This window comes from Talpa europaea (genome assembly GCF_964194135.1).
Source record: "Talpa europaea genome assembly, chromosome: 7".
Classification (NCBI taxonomy): Eukaryota; Metazoa; Chordata; class Mammalia; order Eulipotyphla; family Talpidae; genus Talpa; species Talpa europaea.
This window is the reverse complement of record NC_140074.1, coordinates 130,828,563-130,850,234: the sequence shown is the minus strand read 5'-3', so window position 1 is coordinate 130,850,234 and position 21,672 is coordinate 130,828,563.

Here is a 21,672-nt window from a genome sequence, read left to right as displayed (position 1 = left end):
GTGGCCGTTGAGAAGGCCTTGAACTATTATCACCTGCTTTGAAGGCTGAGTTGGAATGAGGAAGGAAAATGGGCATTTCTGAGGAAGCGTGCTTTCTGCTGGGGTCAGAAGTCAACTGGGCAGGGCTTCCTGGGACTGGCAGGTGGTTGGGTGGGGTTGGAGTGGAGGAGACGGAGGGTGGAGCCAAAAAAGAAGGAAGATTTCAACAGCCAGACCTGGAAGTTTGCAGAACTTGGCAGGCTTGGTTGAGTTGACCTGGCCCTTCCCCCGCCAGGCAGGAAGCTAGGGAGGGAGGGAGGTCAGGTGAGCCCGGGGACTGGTTGACAAGGCTCTCCTTCCAAGATGATGTCCAAAATGCAAGCCAACTCTAAGCTCATGGGAGAGACGTCATTATTTCCCTAATTTTAATTTGCATTCATCAATTGTCTTCCCTATGCCAAGAGCTGGGTGTACTGAATCAGTCAGAAAAAAAGAGGGGTGATTACTGTGAGTTTCTGAAATTGTCTGAAAGTTGTACCTGAGACATTGGCCACTGGAGGTGAGAATTCAGAGTTGGGACGGGAGGCCGGAAACAGTGCTGCATTTATTTGAAAAGCACTCAGTGGGATTCTCTGCACCAGACAATACCAGGTCCTAGGCGTAAGGACATGGGGTCTAGTTTCTTTGGGGTGACCAGAGACGGGAGGTGAGCACTGAGCAAAGAAGTTACAAGAGCGCGTGAGCGAAGGGCGCATCGGGACCCAGGGACAGACTCCCCACGGCGTGGGGTATTGGGGAGTCCGAGGGTATGCAAGACACGCAATGGAAGGTATAGCCTTGGTGGGGGAGCATCATGGGAGAGCTGGGAGATCAGGGAGAGAGAGCAGGAGGGGATGGCAGAGATGGTGGACGCAGGAGGAACATCGCGCTGGGAGTGGCAGAGGAAGCAGGACTTTACGATGGGAATGAGGACAGATCGTAAGGACAGGGATTCACGACCATCACTGGCGCACAGACTGTGGGCCTCAAGGTCTTCTAGACGTGTTACATGCAGAGCTTCATTTAGCTCATTAAGCAGAGGTCGACACTATTCAATTAATAGTGGTAGCAGGAGTAGCCCTGCTTTCATTCCATTTTACAGATTGAGGTCGGGGGAGACAGGAAGAGTTTGCTGGCTCCTGAGATGACTCAATCTTGCACCTGGGGTGCTTATCTCCCTAAGAGTCACCCTCTGAGCTGAACTGAACCAGCAAACCAGGTGTCTCTTCCGAGACTTGAGCTCAGTTGCCACTCATCCATCCCAGCCGGCCTCCCTGCCCTGGCCTTCCCGGAATGGGCATGAGAGCAGAGGCCCGTGTGTCAAAATGGGCCGTCGGGGTGGCTGGGGGCCCTGGGCTGTTCACACCGGCCCTTTGGGCCTTCTTGCCCCACGGAGGAGGTGACTTGGTTCTTCTGCCTTTGCTCTGAGCGGGTGAGGCCTGGAGATGGGATCCTGCAGGTGCGGTTGGGGCTGGGGTTTTATATGTTTGCCTGCACAGTTCAGGGCTGATGACGGCGCTGGCAGGTAGGAACACGATCGAACCCTTCGGCTTGCACATGTGTGGTTGGGCAAAAGACAATTGCAGGGGTTCCTGGAATTCCCAAACCGGATACAAAATCGCGAGCAGGATGCAGAGAAAGGGGAAGGAGCCAAGTGTTTTACATAATGAAAAGCTTGCCTCCGCCTGGCCGGCCTCTTCCCTGAAGTCCTGAGGATTAGGGGCACCGCGAGCGTGTCTGCCGGGCCCTGCGCCGCTCCAGCAGACGCTTTCTCGCGCTGTGCTCGGTTTAGATCCAGGACCGGTGGCTTTCCACCGGGTGTGCCGGTCCAGAGGCGGCCAGAGAATGCTCTTCTACCCAGATGCGCCTCGGTGCCCGGGATGGAAAAGAAAGTGGGCAGCAGGCCTAAAAGGAACCGGAGGCAGCCACCCAGCTCTCTCTCCTGCCGCCCCCCCACCTCCAGTTTTGAATGGAATTCTGTCTGGGTGGTGGCAGGAGGGGGGCTCAGCTCTCAAGAGTGTTTGCAGCCAGCCTGGAAGGTGGAGGCTGGCAGTGGAAGGACTGGGATGGGGGTACAGGATCGAAACTGGGGATATTTGGGAGACCAGAGTGCTGGAGGCAGAGGCCTCTGTGGGGGAGGGCTGTGCAAGTGGAGCAGAACCCTTATCTGGGGGTTCTGCTACCCTGGGGTTAGATCTGTTCAAGGGGTGTGAGCTCACTCATGCAAGGAGTTGAAGATGATGAGCCGGATGTCTGCCTGCAGCTGGGCCTGGATGCCTCACCCCAGGGCGGAGTGTCCTTGGAGTTCCCTGGAGTTCTGTTTCATTTGGGCATTGGAGGAGGAATTAATGCAGAAAGGAGATGGACACCCCTCCTTTGGGGCTCTGACGGTGGGGCCTTTTGAGCTAGTCATTCAGCCTTTGGCTTCTTGTCATCCCTTCCTCCACTTGGTTTTAATGCACACGCTTCCTTGTGTCTTTGTCTGGAGTCAGATTTCTTGGGCTCCTATTGCTGCCACATGAACTTGGTGCATTAAAATTGCTTCTCTTAAGCCTCAGTTTCCCCATGTGCAAAACCAGGCGTGATATTGACCTACCCTGTGTTAATGCAGAACAGAAGAAGGTGACCCTGTCACACCCTTTCATGTACTAAGTGCTCCTTCCAGGTCCGTTGCTGTTATGTCTTCATTCTATTTCTTTTCAAAAGAAATTGCACAGCGAGTCTCTTTGGAGATGTTGGACGGGAGGCCAGAGGCTGACAAACCACAATCCTTGGGCCCAAACCAGCCTGGTGCCTGTTTTTGTATAGCTTGTGAGCTCAGAATCATTTTCACATTAGAAAGTAAAAAAGAAATTGAAGTAAGACTTGGTGAGACGTGAAGATGGTTTGGAAAGGGAATTTCAGGGCCCATAAATAAAGTTTTATTGGGATCTGTTCTGTGGGTTTCTTTGCACAGTGCACGCGCTGCCTCCACGTGGCCTAGGCCGAGGAAGTGAGTTGGAGACGAAACGACCACAGTGGTGAAGGTTTTTGCGCTTCGGTTTTTTTAGAAAGTTTGCCAGTCCCTTTTCTAGGTGATTCATTATTCGACAGGAGGGTGGGTGCGGGCTCCCGGAAGCCAGGCGACAGGCTTGCTGCTGATTGGATTAAAACCTCTCAGCAATAAGCGTTGCTACTTCAAAATAAGAGAAGGGAAGTCAGGTCTGAGGTCTGGAAGTCCCAGCTGATGTTCATGCTGTTGTTTTCATAAACCATTTTTACGGGAGACAAGGCCTCAAATGTTTGCAGTGATGTGTGCTCTGAAGTCCCTGTAAGCAGGAACCCCCAGGCTGAAGATGCTTCGGTATCAGTGGGGCTGGGCTTGGGGGCAGGAGGGGTGGGAATAGAGCAGGGGGGAGCCCCAGTACACGCCCATCCCCCATCCACCCTCCTTGTCACAGTGAGGCCCGCTGGTAAAAACGGTCCAGCTTGGGGAGCTCAAATTCTTTTTAATCTGTCGCAGATATTTGCCTGTGTAGATGCTGTCTCGTTGCCCCTTTGTCTGGAAAGGACAGCCAGAACCCCCCCAACATACAAAATCCCAGAAGAAGCCAAGCTTGGGGAGCTGCGGTCGAAAAGGGAGGCTGAGTGGAGCATCGTTGGTGGTTTAGAAACTGTGAGCTTTGAATATTTCAAAGGAGTGAAGTTTTTTTTTATTTTTGGCTATTTTCTCTCTGCTCATGGTCGCCTTCCTGGCCCCATAGAACCGACTGTGCGTGCTGGGGTTCTTCGGAGGAGAGGCCACCCACCCCAGGAGAGTGACCGGCTGGGGAGCAGCAGCCGTTGGGTCTGAGAGGAGCTGCAGGGCTCAGCTCAGGAGAGGGCTGAGTAATGGTTGGAAACCATGAATCCAGGGTGACCGGGCTGAAAGCGTGCATGAGTCACCCCAGCCCTGGTCCTCCAGAGAAGCTGCTCACACGTCCCAAGGGAGCCAGCGTCTGGGAGACGTGACATTGTCCCTGGAGCTTCAGCCATGGTGGCCTCGGCTTGTTCCCATGGCCGACACCCAGCTCCTCCTTGTGAAAAATCCCTACAAAGGAGATGGGGCCCTGAACCGTGTGCATGTGTGTGCATGTGCATGCACACATGTATGTGAGGTGTATGTGCACACGTGTGTGCATGTACATGCATGTGCATGTATGTTTAAAAGAATGTGTCTCATCCCTCCTGGGACCTCATTATTAGCTTATGAGCTGCCTCTGTCTGTCGAGGGTGCCAAGACCCCTTGTCTGCAGCATCCTGGGGAGGTGATGGCTCTGAAGAATAACCCCCACCCCGGCCCCCATCTGTGAACATTTTTCTCCAAGACTCTCCCTCCACAAAATTCTGCTCCAAACCCATGATTTGCATGAAACACTCCCTGTTCAACCACGCAGCCTGGCATGTGCCCTGGAATCGTGTGGTTAGAGGGACTGGCCATCTTTCCTGATTTCAGAAAGGCAAGGATGGCCTGGGCAGCCTTTTTCCAGGTCAGTTGGCCCGTCCGGCCTCTGTCAGGTCTCTGACAGAGAGTGGTAAGAGAAGGCCCAGAACAGCAGCCTCTCACCAAAACCCAATAAACAGGCGGAGCACACCGAGCCGACGACCGGATACCCATTAAGTCGTCTTCTCCCATCATTGCGCAATGAAGTCTTTCTTTCATATTTTCATTAAAATCTTTATTTCACCTCCCTGCGATGCGCTCCTGTTGAAAATCCCGGGCTGTGCCCCTGCCTGCCTGGGTAGTGTGAACACAAAAAACTTAAATACACCATCTTTGGAAGAGGGGCCGCTTGTGCATATCCTCTTGACAACCAAAGAATAAACCAGGGACTGAGGGGGCTCCAAATGGGGGCCTGGTGTGCATCTGGACTAGGGACCTGGCTTGGGTGGGAAAACTCCCCCACCGGTGATGTTTGCAGAATGGGTCTCCTGCACCTGCAGGCACATGCGCCCCCTGAAGACAAGCTGCAGCCCCAAGGCCGTGTGCGTCCCATGGACACCTTGGAAGCCCCGTGGATGCTCCTGGGGTTCATCCCAATGGAGCTGGTGAACATAGCCAGTGAATCTCTTTTTCTGGAGGGAGTGCGTGTGGCTTTTGGGGCCCGGCTGGCCTGCCTCAGAAGCCAAGCAAGCCCGTTAGGGGCTGGATGCTGAGAGAGGCACAGGCAGGCAGCCACACGGTGGGCACAGGCGGGCAAAACCCGCTGCCCGGAGCCGAGGCACTGGCCGTGTGTGTCTTGCTGCAGTTACCGAGTCACCCAGGAAAACCACTTTTTGTTTTCCTAATCACAGACTCTTCATTCTCTTCCCTTTCCCCCATGTTCTTTCTGCAGTGAAAACAGGGGGCCCAGCAAATCTCCGGATTGGGGCAACTAGAAGCCCTGGGGACTGGACTAACCGAGGTTCCTTTGTGGAAAGCTGCTGTGGGCTGCCACTTAGCCGTCCTCTGGCCCTTTCTGTCTTGTGTTGGGCACGAAACACTGGTGAGGATCCTCGTTTTCTGAAGCGGCTGCTGTCCCAGTCACACTGAGGGATTAAGGGCTGCATCCAGGTGGGTTTCTCCCCCTCCTGTCACTGTCACCTGGACATTACCATGGCGATAATCCTCCCTGAAACAAAAATAAAGGGCAGAACCGGTTGGACAGAAAGTGTGGCTGCAGACTCTCCCATGGAGACTGAGAGGAGAGGGCCTGGCTGCCTGAGCTCCCCCAGGTCACATCCAAAGAGGGGTGGAGGACCGAGCGGCCAGCAGGGGACAGGTCAGGGGCTGAGGATCCACCTCGAGATCCTCGGCACACGCTGAGAAGCTTCCCTTGGTTCTTCAGGGGTCTGGTGGGGTTATTTTCTTTCTACAACTGCAGTCTTGTCTGACATCCCTCTGAGGAGAGCATCAATCTGTCAGAGGAGATGGCTGGTTGGTGAATCACAGGGAGGGAGGGAGGCCGGGGATTATAATCTACCCTGCAAGGTCTTGCTGGCGGTGCCATGGTGGAGGGTTTGGGCTTCTTGAAAAGCCCCAGGGTTTAGGAAGGCAGGTTTTACTATGTCAGCAAGGAGAACCGGTTTGGAGCTTTGGAAGCAAAGACCTAAGACAGCTAGGGAAAGAGGTGGATTGTATTCTCTGCAGAAAAAACATGTTTCCTTATTCTCCCAAAGAGACTGGCTTCTGGTGGATCTAGGGTGGGCCCCCAGGGACTTTGACTTCTCTCAAAGTCTTCTGTGGAATGTTCTAGAAGGGTTGGTAGATTCTAAAACAAGATGCTATTGGCTCCAAGGATCTTCCCTGCAGGGCGCACAGGCAGTGACCCAGGAGCATTTCACTGTGGCTTCTCTGGCGCTTCTAGAAAGAAAAAAGGGGAAAAAGAGAAAGAGCCGGGGGGATGGTTTTGCAGGGGGCTGCCCTGGGGGCAGGGAGAGGTGGGTTGCTGACCTGGCTGACCTGACAGTCTTTGCTGGCCCTCAAGTGTGACACACGCACATTGCTGGGTGACAGGCACAAATGGATGGTTCACTGACCCATCAGATAATCCTGAGCAGGTGCTGAGTGCAAGTTCTGGACAAAACAGGAAGGATGTTTTGCCTACCTTCATGCTGGAAAGAAAGCAGACTAGAAACAGACCCATGCATCCAGAAATGATGAAGGCAGAGGTCGAGAGGGGTGAGGATAGAGGACACTGCTCAGAGCATGTGCAGGAAGGAGGACTCGGGAGATCATCAGGCAGATGGGGGAACATGTTCTAGGCCAGCAGTCAGTGACCATGGCTGTCAGGCCCTGACTGGCCGGCTTCCTGTCTTTGCAAACCAATAGCTCCACCCAGCCTTATTGGGCTGTGTCCTCACTGTTGGGGCAGAATGGCGCGGCAGTGAGTAAGGTGCTCTGGTCTGCAAAGGCTAAGAAGTGTCTGCCCTGGGCAGAGAACATTTGCCAAGCCCTGAGCTGGGCAGGAGGCAAGGCCCCATGCGCGCACTGCTCCTATGTGTCCATCTTCCTAGCGATGGACACCCAAGCTGTCCCCAGCCCTTCCACACAAGAGCTGGTAACCTCCCTCCCCTGATTTGCCTCTGAGAGCTTCCAGGACTTGAGTCATTTTTATATTAGGACAGCCAGGGAGCATTAGATTGTCCACTGGCCATTTTAAGCAGAGTGATGATCAGCTGCCTTCCCTCCTGCCAGGCTTCTTGCCTCCAGGGCTATTGGCTTCTGTAGGGGCAGACAGGGCTGGCGTGGGCTTGTTTAGGGCTTGTGATATGTCTGTTGCACACTAGGGATTTGTAGGACATCCCAAGTGACCATGTCCTTGTAAATAATGGGAAAACTATAAATTTTAGGCCTGATAGATGTTGGTAACAGGGTTAGATGGAGTTCTTAACCTCCACATTGTCACTTGCCCAGAATACAGGTTTTTAAGAACTTTATCAAGTTTTACTGTCCCTCAGTGTCCCCCAAACTAGACTGGAAGCTTCTGAAGGATGGCACCCCTTCCTTCTAGTCCCGGGCCTGGCAAAGCCCTGGACTTATTGGGGACAGGGCTGTTTTTTGAAGAAAGATGTGTGACCTCCTGCCAAGTTGTTGTTTTATTTATTTATGCATAAAAGAACTAGGGTGCAGGCCAGAGGTGTGGGGGTTGAGAGGATTCACCGGAGACAGAGTGGGGAGCAGAACAGGTGGATCTACTGAAATACACTGCTGAGAGGAGCAGCAGGGAGACAGGAGAGGTCTGCTGCACCCTGTGGGTCAGCTCCCTGGCTAGGGATTGAACTCAGGCTGCAGCGGCTGGTGACAGCTTCATCGCCACTGAGACTTAACCTCTGCACCATCAGGGAGGCCCTCCCATCAAGTTCTAAGCAAAGTAGAAATGTGTTACTTAAAAAATCATTTATATTCTAAAGCCAAACAGAGATGAGTTCAGGTATTATTTTTTTGCTTATGTTTTTGGAAGGGACTGTCCACCTCAAAGAGGCCACCAGCTGGTAAAGCCACAGACAGGGGTTATTTGGAGACAGAACAGTAGAAAAAACAGGCACAGAGAGCATGTTTGTGCCGGAAGACACACGCCTGTGGCTTCTTCCCTGGACCCCACTTGGGTGCCCTCAGCAGAGCCACCTGCTCAGTTCTGCAGGGAAAATGCCCTGGGAGAGGGCAGGGTGTCTGGGTTTCTTTCCTTTGGTGATGTGGGAGACTCTCTAGAACCCCTCATTTACTGAGACTATAAGTATTAATGTTGACTGGATAGATCCAGCTTCATAGAGGATTGGGAGCCTCCCGGATGCAGCTGCTGGTGCAGAGTTGAGCTGCTGGGCTGCAGAGAGCGGGACCTGGCCCCGAAAGGTCAGCTCCTCCCTCATGCCCAGGCCGTCCCCGTTCTACGTGGCTCTGCAGTGCAGGCCTCTGTCGTTGTCTCCCTTTGGGTCGTTCTCTTCCCTACGGCAACATCTGCCGCTGGCCGTCCCCTCTGGATGTCACGATTAGGAACCGTTGGCATAAAATTTGTTGGCATCAAATTGCATGTCACCGGGGTGGGGGGCATCTCTCTTAGTGGGTGCTGGGTGCTCAGGGACCAGACCTTCGCTTAGATTCTGGCTGGCCCCTCAAGGGTTCGCTCAGGACCGGCGTGTGGCAGACTTGGAATAATGATCTGTTGATGATCGCACGGCCTGCGTGGGTGTGACCCTGTAGGTTGCCATGTTGGTATCAGTCGCTAGTTGACATTGGCTTCAAGTGACCACACTGGTGCGGCCAGACCATCTCGGCTTCCCTCGTGCCAGAGCCAGGATGCCGGGGCAGCAGCTCTTCCAGGCTTTGGGAATGGATAGGCTAGAGGAGACCTCAGTCCCTTGGTGTCCAGATGCATGACCTCAGCGTCCTTGCCTTGTGGGCAGAGCCATGACAGCTGCTCCCCAGGGCTCCCTCCACCACCCCACCCCACCCCACCCCAGGGCTTCGGGGCTGCCAGACTCTGCTGCCCATGTTCTTGGGGATCCTTGCTGTCTATGGTTTCAGGAAGCTCCTTTGCTGCGTTCCAGCTTCTTCTTAGAGGCTGGGTGCTGGCCCCTGAGACAACCAGGTATTTAGGGCAGAACTGACACCAAATCTTCGAAATTAGACTATTTTCTCTGGCGCCTGTTTAATTGACAGTCTTAACTTTGCGTGAACCAGGAAGTCGGGCCCTTTCACGTCCTTGTGATCTTGGGAAGAAGTTGATGAGGGCCACAAAGGCGGGGTAGGAGAGAGGGCGCTGGGAGAGCCCAGGACAGCCCAGTGGCCGGCACACCAGGCGCCTCTGACGGGGCTTGCCGGCCGCCCGGCCGGTCTGGGCCATGGGGTGATGGAAAGATTTCCCTCCTGCTGCGGGGGGTTGGCTGCCAGTGCAGGTTTTAATGATTTCTCTTATAGAGCGGTGCTGCTGCTGATGTTTGAACATTGAAAGCAGCCCATTTATAAGTCTCTGCCCCGTGTTTTCAGTATTAAGGCCGTGACATTTTCTTTAGCTCTGTATTTCCAGGCACGGTGCAGTGTTGGAAAAAATTAATCCTGGAGGGGGCCTCACCCTGCAGGCCAGTTCTGTTACAGGTTGAGTCTGTCCTGGACACAGCTCAGGGCCTTGCTTTCTGAGCCTCAGTCCCGCCATTGGAAGGAAGGACTGGAGACTTCAGAAGGCCCTTCTGGGGCCGCAAAACGTGTCTGTTTCAAGACTCTCCTAATCTCCTCCTTTCTCTGCCTCCTGGGTGCTGACTCCAGTCCCAACATGCAGTGTCCGCTGCGTTCCGGAGAGATCTGATAAGGGGGCATGCCCTCCGGAACAGGCCTGGGATGAAATGGTTTCTCAACATTCTTGCCTGTGACTTGTAGAAATGGTGGCAAATCTGGTCCCGGGGCCAGCACCCATCAGGCCTGTCATCCAGGAGCCTTTGGACGGGGTTTGGATTCTGGATTCCAGGGCCCGGTACAGCCCCCAGGGTGGTTCTGGAGCGGACGTGGCTGAGGACTGCTTCTCTGACTCAGGTTTTCCCCAGGGGGCCTGTTTTAGCCCAGGCCTCACTGGTCATTTATTTAAGTATTTGAATTACTTGAAAGAACAAATTGATTTAAAATCAGTAGTTCTTAACAGAGGGAGGGGCTGTCCTAGGGGCTTTGTGGTTGTCATTGCTGGGTGCTGGGGAGCTCCTGGCATTAGTGGGTAGACAAGGCCAGGGTCCCTGCTATACACCCCATGATGCACAGGACACCCCCAGCACAGAGAACCCTCTCCCCAAATGCCAATAGGTATGAGGATGACACTGATTTAAAGACATGTGATTTTTCAATGAAAGTTGGTGAACCATATGCTTTCTCGCACATTCAAAGCAAAGAAAAATGATGAGCCCAGTGAAATCATAACTGTCTTTATGATTTTGGGGTAGAAAACTAGCATCCACCGAGCCTCTCCCCTCGAGGTTATCTGTCTCGCGCTGACGGAGGTCGATTAGCACGTGGAGGGATGTCACCGACCTGGCAGAGCCACAGAGGCAGCCGGTAGGAAGAAAAGAGGATTGCTTCCTCTCTCTGGGATTCAAGGCATTTTTGTGCTGCCTGCCCACCCCCTAAAACACAACCAGGTACCCCCGTGAGGTTTCCCCCCTCCAGACTTTGGGAAACACAGGCCTAAGGCTAAGCTGCCCACGGGGATGGACTCCCTCCCCGCGCCTCTGGCCCTGTAGGTGCTGGGAGCTGATCATAACACGGAGGTGGGAATCCTTGTTCTCTTTTTTCACAGGTAGTTATAATCATAATAATAACCCCTGTAGGTACAGGCTTTTTCATCTTCAAAGCGCTTTATAAACATGAGCTAATCTCCCTGCTCCCCAGAGCTCAGGAGTCCCACGTTTTACTGGCTGGTGCCACCGAGGCCCGAGAGATAGTGAGTCAGCGGCAGTCCGGGCCCTTAGGTGGGGTCGGGGGCGGGTTTACGACTGCCGGACTCCTGGACACGTCCTCCTCCGTGCCACACCTTTCTCTTGGCCGGCCCTGTCTTGGTATTTGAGCCAAACCTCAAAAGTCAGCCAGGTCTGCAGGGAGGATGGCACTTCTCTCCCCCTGTTCTCTGCAGGCTGCTTTTACAAGGTCGCTGACTCCTTTTCTTGAAAGTCGTAATAATAATCATAGTCATCATCATCATCATCATCATATGATGATCATCCCCCATGGCAGGTAAACCCCCAGCCCCGGAGCCACTTTAAAAAAATAACTTCCTTGTGGGTCCTGTTTCTCAGGGTGGGGCAGAGTGGAGCTCACGCTGTGCCACCACTTTTCATGGGCTCTGGTTGAAGCTGGTGGGTGGCAGGGCCTGAGCCCTAAGGACCGAGGGCATCTGGCTGAGAGTAGCGGCCACTTTGACAGGGACCACCATGGAGCGGCCGCTCTGGGTGCCTGTGGGAGCCCGGGCATTTCCTGCGCGCTCATTCCAGATACTTCTGGACCTGGCGGGAGGGGAGCCCGGCAAGGGGTCAGCAGAGAGCGCCAGCAGGGCGGGCTGGGGCGGCAGAGAAGGCCGGACAGTTCCCACCTCCTCCTGCTCCCCAAAGGCTCAGAAAAAAGGAAAGTGGATCCTTGAGGATCCAAGAGACACTTACACCTGCGCCTGCCTCTCCATGGGCCTCTGGATCGCCACCTCCACGGGGGAGGATGCAGCCGCAGCCGCGTGGGGCCTGGGCCGTGGCCTTCGCCCTCTCTGCCGCAGGATGAACGGATTAAGGCAGAAAATGCACTTCAAGTCGGAGCTGTGGGGATGGCGGCAGCGTCTGGTTTCGTTTAGGTTGGTAACGCCGCCAGGCCGAGCCAGCTCTTCACGGCACAGAGACCCTCGTGTGTCTGGCAGGAGGCACGGGGCATGACGGGTGGTGCTAAATCTTGTCCGTGGAAGAGCGGACACCCCCAGCTCGGTCATGGGGTCCCCAAAGCCTGGACCTTTTGTCTTACAGTTCAGGCTGCTCTATGGAAAAGACCATGGGGTGGGTAGGGGGTGGGGGCTTAAACAAGAAACATGGAATCCCCATGGAACTGGAATCTGGGTGCCCAAGATCTGGGCGCCGGTGTGGTGAGGCCCGTGGTGAAGAGGCTGTCTGCTGCCGTGTCTGCTGTGACTGGGGTGGGGAGAGGGGAGAGCATAAGCTCTGGTGCACTTTCTTTTAAGGCCACTAATCCCACCACGAGGGCCCCACCCTCATGACCTAGTACCTCCAAAGACCCCCTAATACCATCACGTTGCAGCTTAGGGTTTCAGCATATGAATTTGGGGGCACTGTCAGTCTGCAGTGCTTCTCTCGGTGTGATCTGGCCCAACTACAGGCAACAACAGTGTGGTTTTGAAACTCCAAGCAGGGATGGGGAAAGGATGCAGAGAGCTGAACCTCTCAGACTCAAGAGCAGTGTCTAGAGCAGGTTCCCCTGCAGCCCTAGATGAACCCCATTGCCCGCTACTGTGGGGTGTGAAAAGGGCCATGAGAGCTGGGCTGGAGTGGGGGTGAGCTGCAGGAGGGAGAGGATGCTTTTAGCATAGAGCCCCCGGAGCTGGCGTGACTGGGAACCGGCTCGTGTGCCTGGTCTGGTGACTGCAGCCAGCCCGTTCGTCCCATAAAGGCCAAATCCGGCTGTCAGGACAGTTAGCATCGGCCTGGTGGTCACCTCCCCCTTTGTGACTAGAGGATCCAGTTTCCCAGCAAACAGAAGTGTGGCCCCATGTGGCCTGGTGTCCTCCTAGCCTGGCTCTGCTTCCTGTTACCATGGTTTCCAACCACAATAGACAGATAAAGTGGGGTGAGGACAAGAGAGGAGGCTCCCCATGGGATACAGATACCCCTATCAAGGTGCACTACCTGGCCTCCTCCTGTCCCCCTGCATTATAGCAGGCGCCTCCTGCCTCTCCCCTGCCCACTGTGTACTGATCTTCCCACTTAACCCCTTCCTCCCCAGAGCACAGTGCCCTTTCGAGTGAGTTCTTCACAATGAACTTGTCTTCCTCTCTCCCGATCTGCGCCTCTCAGGAGTTACTGCTTCATTCTTGCCCGAGTCCTGGATTGTATTTCTCTTCCCAGCTGAACCCAAGGAATTATTCATGCAATTGAGAAAATAGACGGAAATGATTCCTCCTTCTGTCCTAACTCTTTCTCTTAACCGACTGTGAACATGGCAAAGGGCCTTTCTTAGCTTAGAACCTTTCTTGGACTTCGACACAGTTGTTTCCTCCCTCATGCAGAGACAGAGATTTCTGTGAATCCTCTTTTAATGGCTCACCCATTCCTTCCACTTGGAAATCCAACTCCAGCTTTTACTACTCTGCCTTGTGGTTCCCTCCAAACCACTTCAGATCTAGTTGCCTTTTCTTAGTTCTTCTTCCCTGTCTTCACTCTTGACTGTTCAATAAAGACCACCCACAGGCGCCCTTGGATGCAACCCACTGCTCACAAGGGTGGTCTTCAGCCTTGGGTCTACACAGTTTAATCTGACCAATCTGCTGCCTTGGTTTTGGCCACACCCCCCATTAAAAAAAGTAGACTCCAAAGCCTTCATCTGTAGCCTTGGGATTTCTCCAAATGTCAATGCTGTGTATCCCTTTTTGTGTCCATTGCCTCAAGTTCTTTACTTAAAGCCCAGCACCCTCTAACCCCCAGGTGTGCTTGGCCCTCGATTCCTTTCTCACAGAGTGAAATAATCTGTTTGTACATCAGTGTTCAGTTTGGTTATTTCTTTCCCTTTGGGTTGCCATTCAGTCAGTCCCTGTGATCTAATGTATACGTGCTCTGTTGACTTTTTAAAGACAATGATCATTATCTCTTGTTCCTCTCTGCCCTTCTTGGGGCTGCCTTTGACTCTGCTGTCTTTAACACGTATGTCCTAATTGAACTGAGTCTGGTTCCTCTATCTTGCGCAGTGCTCTGGGTACCCCCTTTTTTCTGTTCTCCATTGCACCACCTTGGAGAAGAGGCTGATGCCTCATCCCAGAGCTTCTCACCCTTTTGAACATGGACACCTACTTGAGTACAGCCAGTTCTCACTTCATGTCATCAACAATTTCTTGGAAACTGTGACTTCAAGCTAAATGAAAGCAGTTCCTCCAATAACTTTGTTTCATGCAAGATTATTTTTCTTGTAAATGTAAACATGAGATGACATTAAAAAAAATGAAATGATATTGACAGAATGGTATTTTTGAAGGAACTGCTATCTGCAATTTTTTCATGGACTCCTATTGAATGAATAATGATCTAACAATTCATCTGCTAAATATTTGAAAAAATGCAACGTGTCTGCACCAGGCATTCTGGATCCAGTCTTCTCACAATGCTGAGTGTGCCTACGTCTTATGTAAATGTTGTGACTGGAAGTTGGTGGCCCCAAGCTAGACTTTTCCAGTGATTCCTGGTTGGTTTTTGGTTCAAGATCCCATCTCTCCAGTCTACCTGACATACCTGTAGTATATACTGAAAAAAAGCTTCTTGGCCTGCCATCTGGGTTTACTGCAGCCTCCAATTCTCTCCAGCTTTGGGGTTCACCCCATTTTGACGTATATTGTCCATTCTGGGTAATCTTTTTCCCTTTGTCTGGTAAGCCCTGCCTTTGTAACTCTCAAGAATTGAGCTACCGTCTGGAAGACCCAGGTAAACTCTTCAACTTCTCCAGTCCACAGGGTTCACCCTTCCCCCATGAGTAACTCATCCCACAGACTTGTGCTTAAGTGTGCTTATGTGCCGTCCTGTTTTAATAAACACCCACTTGCACATGTTCATACTTTTTAACTTTTAATTTGGAAATGAGTCCAATGTTCTAAAAATAGCACAAGAAACACTTGTCTATCCTTTACCCAGATTCACTGGTTCTTTTTTTTTTAATTAAATTTTATTTTTATATTCCCCATACAATTGCTTCTTAATATTTTATTCCATTTGCTTTACTACTTAATCTCTCTCCTTCTCTATATTCTTTTCCTAAACCACTTGAAGGTAAATTACATATATCATCATAGGCCTTTACCTGTAACTACAAAGTATGTATTTCCTAAGTTGGATCACCTCTTATATAACCACAATTCAGTAAGACCTTCATAAATTTGCACTAATATGTTACTCATCCAACCTCCATCCATGTTCCAGTTTTGTCAGTTGACATAATAACGTCCGTTATGAACCTATTTTCCTCCCTTATAGAATTCAGCATAGATTTGGTGATTGCATTGTGTTGTCCCATCTCTTTAATCTCCTTTATTTTATTTTTGCAAGGAACCTTTAGTTTATTTTCCCTGTCGCTGCTCTTAATCTTTCATAAGCACATACCCGGTAGGGTAGCAGGGGCAAAGATAGCAGGCTGTCCCCCGATACAATAATTAAAATTGATCCCCAGGTATGGGCATGAATTACAACAATACCCATTGTGAACTCCATCAGGCGATGCTATGCTCTTTGCTCTTCCCCGTCATAGACATTTCAAAGACCTTCCAGGGAGAAAAATAGTTTGTCATATTTATGCAAACATTACCATTTCTTTGTTCTTTCTTCACTCCTGATATTCCATGTTTCCTTCTTTAGCTTGAATTTTTTCCTTTAGATTTATTGTAAAGCTGATTTGCCTTCTTTTAGTTTTCATTCAACAGAGAATGCCCATCTTCATTCCTAAAGATCTTCGACTGACCATAGAATTATAGGTTGGTCTTTTCTTCAGGACTTTAAAGATATTGTTCCACTGTTATCTGGTTTCCAAGGTCTGTGAGGATAAATGCACAGTATTTGGATAATTGTTCCCCTCTATGTAACCTATCAGGTCTTTCTGGCTCCTTTTAAGAGTTGCTTGTATTGTTGCTATTGAGTAGTTTGATTTTGTGACTGGGCTTTGTTTTCTTTGAGTTTACTGTATTTGGGGTTTTCTGAACATCTCCAATGGGTAAATTTATTTCTTTCAAATTTGGGGAACTTTTCAGACAATATTTTTTCAATTATTCTTTTAACCCCACCCTTTTTCTTTTAATCTCCTTCAATCTGGAACATTTCTATATCCTTTTTTAGTTTTTTATGACCTAGGCCTATTTGAAGAATACAATTACTCTTTCCACCATTTTGTTAATGGCAAATTTCTCATCTTGTGTTTGAACTTTCCTGATGCATAGATTGAGGTTAAGTATTCATGGCCAAAATACTGAATAGTAATAGGGTGTCTTTCTTGGGGTATCTCATCGGGAGGTACCCACTGCCCATAACTGGTGATGTTAATTTTGGTGACCCATGTAAAGTGATCTCTGGTTTCCCTATTGTATAATTACTGTGATTTTTTTTCTCCTTTGCAATAATAAATAATCTATTGGGGAGATACTTTATGGCCATGCAAAGATCCTCATCAAAATTTTCTTGTAGAATTAGCATTCAATGAAGATTCTTGCCTAATCTGATCTTTTCCATGATGGCTGCAAATGATTTTCTAACTCCAGTGCTCCCTCAACATTTTCCACTTGGTTCTTGGCATTTTACCGTTAGCTAGAGGCCTCTCTTCTCTATTTATGTTTGTTAACTGTTGGTGTGGACTCATGATTTTCTAATAATTCAGTGGATTATAATTCACTACTTTACTTAATTATTTTGGTGCTCAAATTGTCCCAGATTTGGCCCGTGGGAGCACCTTCAGACTGGTTCCTGTGTCCTTACACAAATACACTATAGCATAAGTCCCTTGAAATGACAACTCCCTTGAGAACACATTAATCTCATGGTTCACATGGATAGCAACTCAAATGTGGAGAAAGAGAGAGGAGACATGTCTATTGAATGCTTTCTTGGGTCCCTTCATGCTACTGTTAAGTAACATCTATAATGCAAGCATCCAGCAAATCCATTCAAATCATTTTATGGACAGAACTTTGGAATGCCATGGCTGGCACTGGGAAATTTAAGTGCCAATGATTGATGTTAAATCCTCTCTTGCTTCTTCTTACCACGCTGTGCTAGTTGTATGTAGGTAGGTGGGAGGGCTTAGTGGATCCACACCTAACTTTGTCATTCACATGGAGAAGATCAAATAAGAATCATCAAGTGAATGGGGATGATATTTTTTCACGGAATTATAAATCAAATGCCTACGGGGCAAGGAAGTCACCGCCAATGAATAATAAAGCTGATGCTTGGCATGGTATGGATGGCAGCACACCGGAGGACATCCTCCCTGCCTTAGGCAGCTGTTTCTCAGCTCTTTCCAATGTAAGTGCGGGATTGCCAGATCTCATTTTTCCACCCAGAAATCCAGCTTTTTATGTAAAAAATTTTAAATCTCTCATCTTTACATCTCATCACCTAATTCCAAAATACGTGAAAGTGAATTCCAGGTTAAATAAAGTACAGACCAGTCCTCTAAGTCCAGCCAACTAGCTGCATGCTTGTGGCCCCTCTTACATCAACATGTAGAGGCAAAGAATTGGGAGCTGACCTTTCGTAAATCTTCCTGAAGATACAATTTGATGATTCTGGAATTTCTTCTCCAGAAAAGGGTTCTTCTTAAAGTTCCATCTAGAAACAAAATTCACGCATGTTAAAGTCAAACCATTTTCTTTTAATGCAAATCCCAACTGGACAGCTAATGACTCTTTCAAAAGCAACAATGCCCCGTGGCTTACCTGGTCCGGTTTTCCCGCAGAAGGAGATATGTTACTCCACGTCTGGAGATGAATAGTGCGCTTCTTCCCTACAGCTCAAAGGGGTGGATTGTAATGACCCCTGCCTCCTGGTTAATACGCGTGCCCAGCCTTGCCAAGACATTTCCAGGGGGAACATCTTCAGTATGTGGAGCTGGTCACGACTTCCCAAATATTTCCACTGAATTGTTACCAAGAAAACCTTTGCCGTATGAATTTTTGTTTTATTACTTGGCTAAAGCAAATACACTCCAGAAAGACATGCGGTATTCCACTTTGGTCCAACGCTATACCTTCGAGCGCCTTCTCTCTCTTTCTCTCTCTCTCCTTTTTTTTTCCTAAAGAAAAAGCATGAGAAGTGCCAAGTATTCTGTGTTTTTCAGAAGTGCACACTATTTTCTAGACTCCTTGCTGGGGATAGATAAGTGTGTGTCTGGCTGCAGGCTCTTAAGCCCACAAGTCTTTTGGCCTACAATGTCAAAGTCAGCCTGTCAGTTTATGTTTACAGTAGTTTGTGATAGTAAACCTGTCAGTTTACCTGGGACTCTGCTTCCTTTTTTGGACACCTCCTGTCTCTTCTTTCTGGATAAATGATACCCAAAAAGTAGATTTAATGATAGATGTTTTTAGTTCTTCCTAATCAGACCTTCCTCCAATAAACTGTATTGCAGCTAGAGTTGATGGGAGGGGGTACCTGTGGGACTCCCCTGGCTGGGGGTGGGAGGAGTCAGATGATGCCCGGTACCCTGGACAGGGGTCCAAGCCTCTACATATCAGTCCTTACTCGAAATTTTCCAGGAGTCTGTGCCATCTCTTTCCTGCTCTGAGTAGCATCCCTACCTTTAGGAAAACTGTCTCCTGGTGTCTCATTGAAAAGGGCAAATGAGTCTCTCTGGGCTCTGGTTTTTGCAGACTCAGCCTCACAGGGCACAAGGCTGAAGCCCAGTTGCTCACCCCATGTTTACTTTTATTTCCAGCCACATCTGGAGGCCAAAATTCATAAATTTATGGCCAAGCCCGACAACGGTGTACTGAGTTTGTACGTAAGGAAGGGGGTGGGGGGGGGAGCTCTCCTGACTCGTTGGGTGTAAAATGGATGTAGCAACGGCTGGGCAGACCCTAAACCCCAGGCGTGTTTATTGACATCTCAGCCTGCAGACAGCCGAGGCGTGAGCGGCCCTGTTTGTCTTGGAGGTTTACCCCGAGAGCCTCACGGTGTACTCTCTGTGCCTGCAGCCAGGCATCTTTTTAACCCACCAGAGGCCCAGGGAAGGAAACAAGGGCAGTTCAGAGGTGGTGGACCTCGGCCTGATAGGGGGAGAGCGCGTGGGCACCGCCGTGTTTACCGTTGGGGCAGTGCAGTGGGTGGGCCAATTCTCGTGACGTACTTGAGGCTTTAAAAAACGGCCATAAATCTGATGTCTGTCAAACAGGGCTGGCATTTTCTTTTCCTTTCACAACCAGGTTTTGTGTGACCCAAAAAAAAAAAAAAAAATTTTTTTCCCCCAAAAACAAGAAATCCTACACACTCTGTGAAGGGGGTGGCTCTGTCAGGTAGGGGAGGCCAGAGAGCTGGGGGTGTTTCTGTGGAGGCTGTTGTCTCCCCCGCGCATGGAGGAGGGTGTTGCCCTGATGCTGTGCGTCTTCACAGACCTGTGGGCCCAGACCTGATGCCTGTGGTCCATGGCCCGACTCTCCCCAGCGCCCTGCCTTGTCAGCCTGGGGCGCCCCGAAGAAGCCAACTCTCCTGCCATAACTGGAGCCCTTCTGGAGGCCCCAGGATGGCAGGAGGATGTGCTGTTTGTGGCCACCAGCCACGGACCCTCAGCCTAGAAAGAAATGTGCTGGGGATGTCCTTTTGCAGGCGGTTTGGCTCCCTGGTACCTCACGTCTGAGGTGAGCCCGCCAAAGAAAAGGGCACTTTTTGTGGTCAAAGCTTGGGGCTTGGACGAAGCCCTTGGACGGAGGTGCTGTGTGCCTGGGAAGGCGTGGCCCACCGAGGAGGAGAACAGCCCCCCTGTCTGTGAGCAGCGGGCTGCCAGGTCTCCCGCTCAGGGAACAGTGAGCAACTGTTGGAAAGCTTGGCCTGGCCCAGTGTCCAGGTGTGCCCTGGCTCAGGTGTGTCATCTCATGAAAAGAGCAGGAGGTCCAGAGCCACCCCTGCCCCGGCACTACCCGCCTCTGCCTCCCTTGGTCGGAGCTTCCTGTGCACGTGGGCACAGCCCCGTCGGGCCCATGCCGGGTTCCCGCCATCTGGCCCTCTGCTCTTACCCAGGCTCGGGGTGTGGGGGCATCTTCCCCTCCCCGTCTACCAGCCCTTCATGTTCATTCCACCCCGGGCATTGTCCCAGCCAAGCTGCAGGCCGTCGTCTGAAGAACTCACACTTCTCAAGGCATTTTTCCTGGCCCCCGGCCACACCTGACCTCCTGGTTATGTGGGCAGCAGTGTGCAAGGGTGTGAAACCAACTGGACCCGGGGCGCAGCCCAGCAGGGTGGGATTTCCCTGTGGGGTGTGGGTGCAAAGAGCGGACATGTCCCCAACAGGGACCCCTGGAAGCCACCCAGCCCCTCAGATGCCGGTACTTTTCCATCAGCGGGTGGGGCAGAAAAGAGAACTTTGAGCCCCCCCCAGTGACCTCATGGCCTAGGGAATTTCCAGACTTGCCTTGGGGAGGTTATCCCAACCCAGCCCCAGGAATCAGGAAGCCTTTCTTTTATTTTTCGAACTTCTAACCAAGTTTTGCTCATGGTGTAAAATGGTGAGTGGTTGTGCTTGAGGTCCTCATCAATGCCTTCCCAGAAGCCAGAGGGCTGAAAAGACAAACATCTAGTTCCTTCCAGACACGTGTGCCTTCTCCGCTCAGCAGCAGGGGCTAGCACAGGCCCCGCTCCCCTCCCTCACCTTGAAGTCATGTCTGCAGTTGGTGAAACGCGCTTTCCCCAGGCCTGTATCCTTAGGGGCCTTGTGTTCTCTCAAGCCTAGTTAACTTTTGCTTAAACTGTTTCAGAATTTCTACTCTCTGCAGTATGGCCTTGGCGTGGAGTGGGGGCCCCCTCACGCATGCCTGGGGACCCCCTCACGGATGCCTGGGGTGCGGTTAGAGGGGACAGTTTCCTGTGTCAATGCACAGGAGGACTTAAGTCTTAACCTGCAGGGACAGCCTCCCATCATTTCCTCACACGGACCTTTGTCATCCCTGGGACTCACTTCTCACCCCCATGTCATTCTCTGTTTTCTTTGCAGAAGCTCCATGATTTATAATCAAATGCGGTTACTTGTCCGCCACCTACATCCCTGCCTGGAGCATGAGCAAGAACAAGTGCTGGCTATGGACCGACAAAGCCCCTGCTGCAGCAAGCACCTGACACCCCCGAGATGCCCAGTCAGTATTTGCGCTAATACCTCCGGGCTGGAGCTGGGGGAGGGCTGGGTGGCATTTTAACCGTGGCTGATGTGGGGCGGCTGTGCTTTCTGGCCTTACGCCCCTGTGGGCTCTGTTTAACACTTGGCTGCATCCAGAGTAGGAGAGAAAAGGACTTACCTTTATATAGTCAAGCCTAATTATTGATCTCTCACACTTAACAGTCGTGGCTGGAGGCGTGGGGTTGTATGTTTACTTCAGGTAGGGAAAAAATGCAAGCAGGATTATGGGTTCTGCTTATTTGTTGCTGTTGCAGAAAGGAAGGATTGTCAGGGTGTTTTTCTTAATCAAAAGGAGGGAGCTGCAGTGGAAGTATTCGTGGTGGTGAAATCTCTGGTTCCTTCCGAGGTTGGCTGTGTGAGAGGTGGCCTGGTCACCTCTGTGGCTGCCCATCATGTGCCACTGTTAGGCTGGCGCTTTCTGCAGAAGGGCTCAAGAGCCATGTGTTTTGTCAGTTCCCTGCGCTTCCCTGGAAGTGGAGAGTTTGCATTTGGTCACGCAGTCTCCAACGCCCATACTGTGTACCCTGAGCACCTTCTCCAGGCAGCTTGCGTTGACTGGAGCT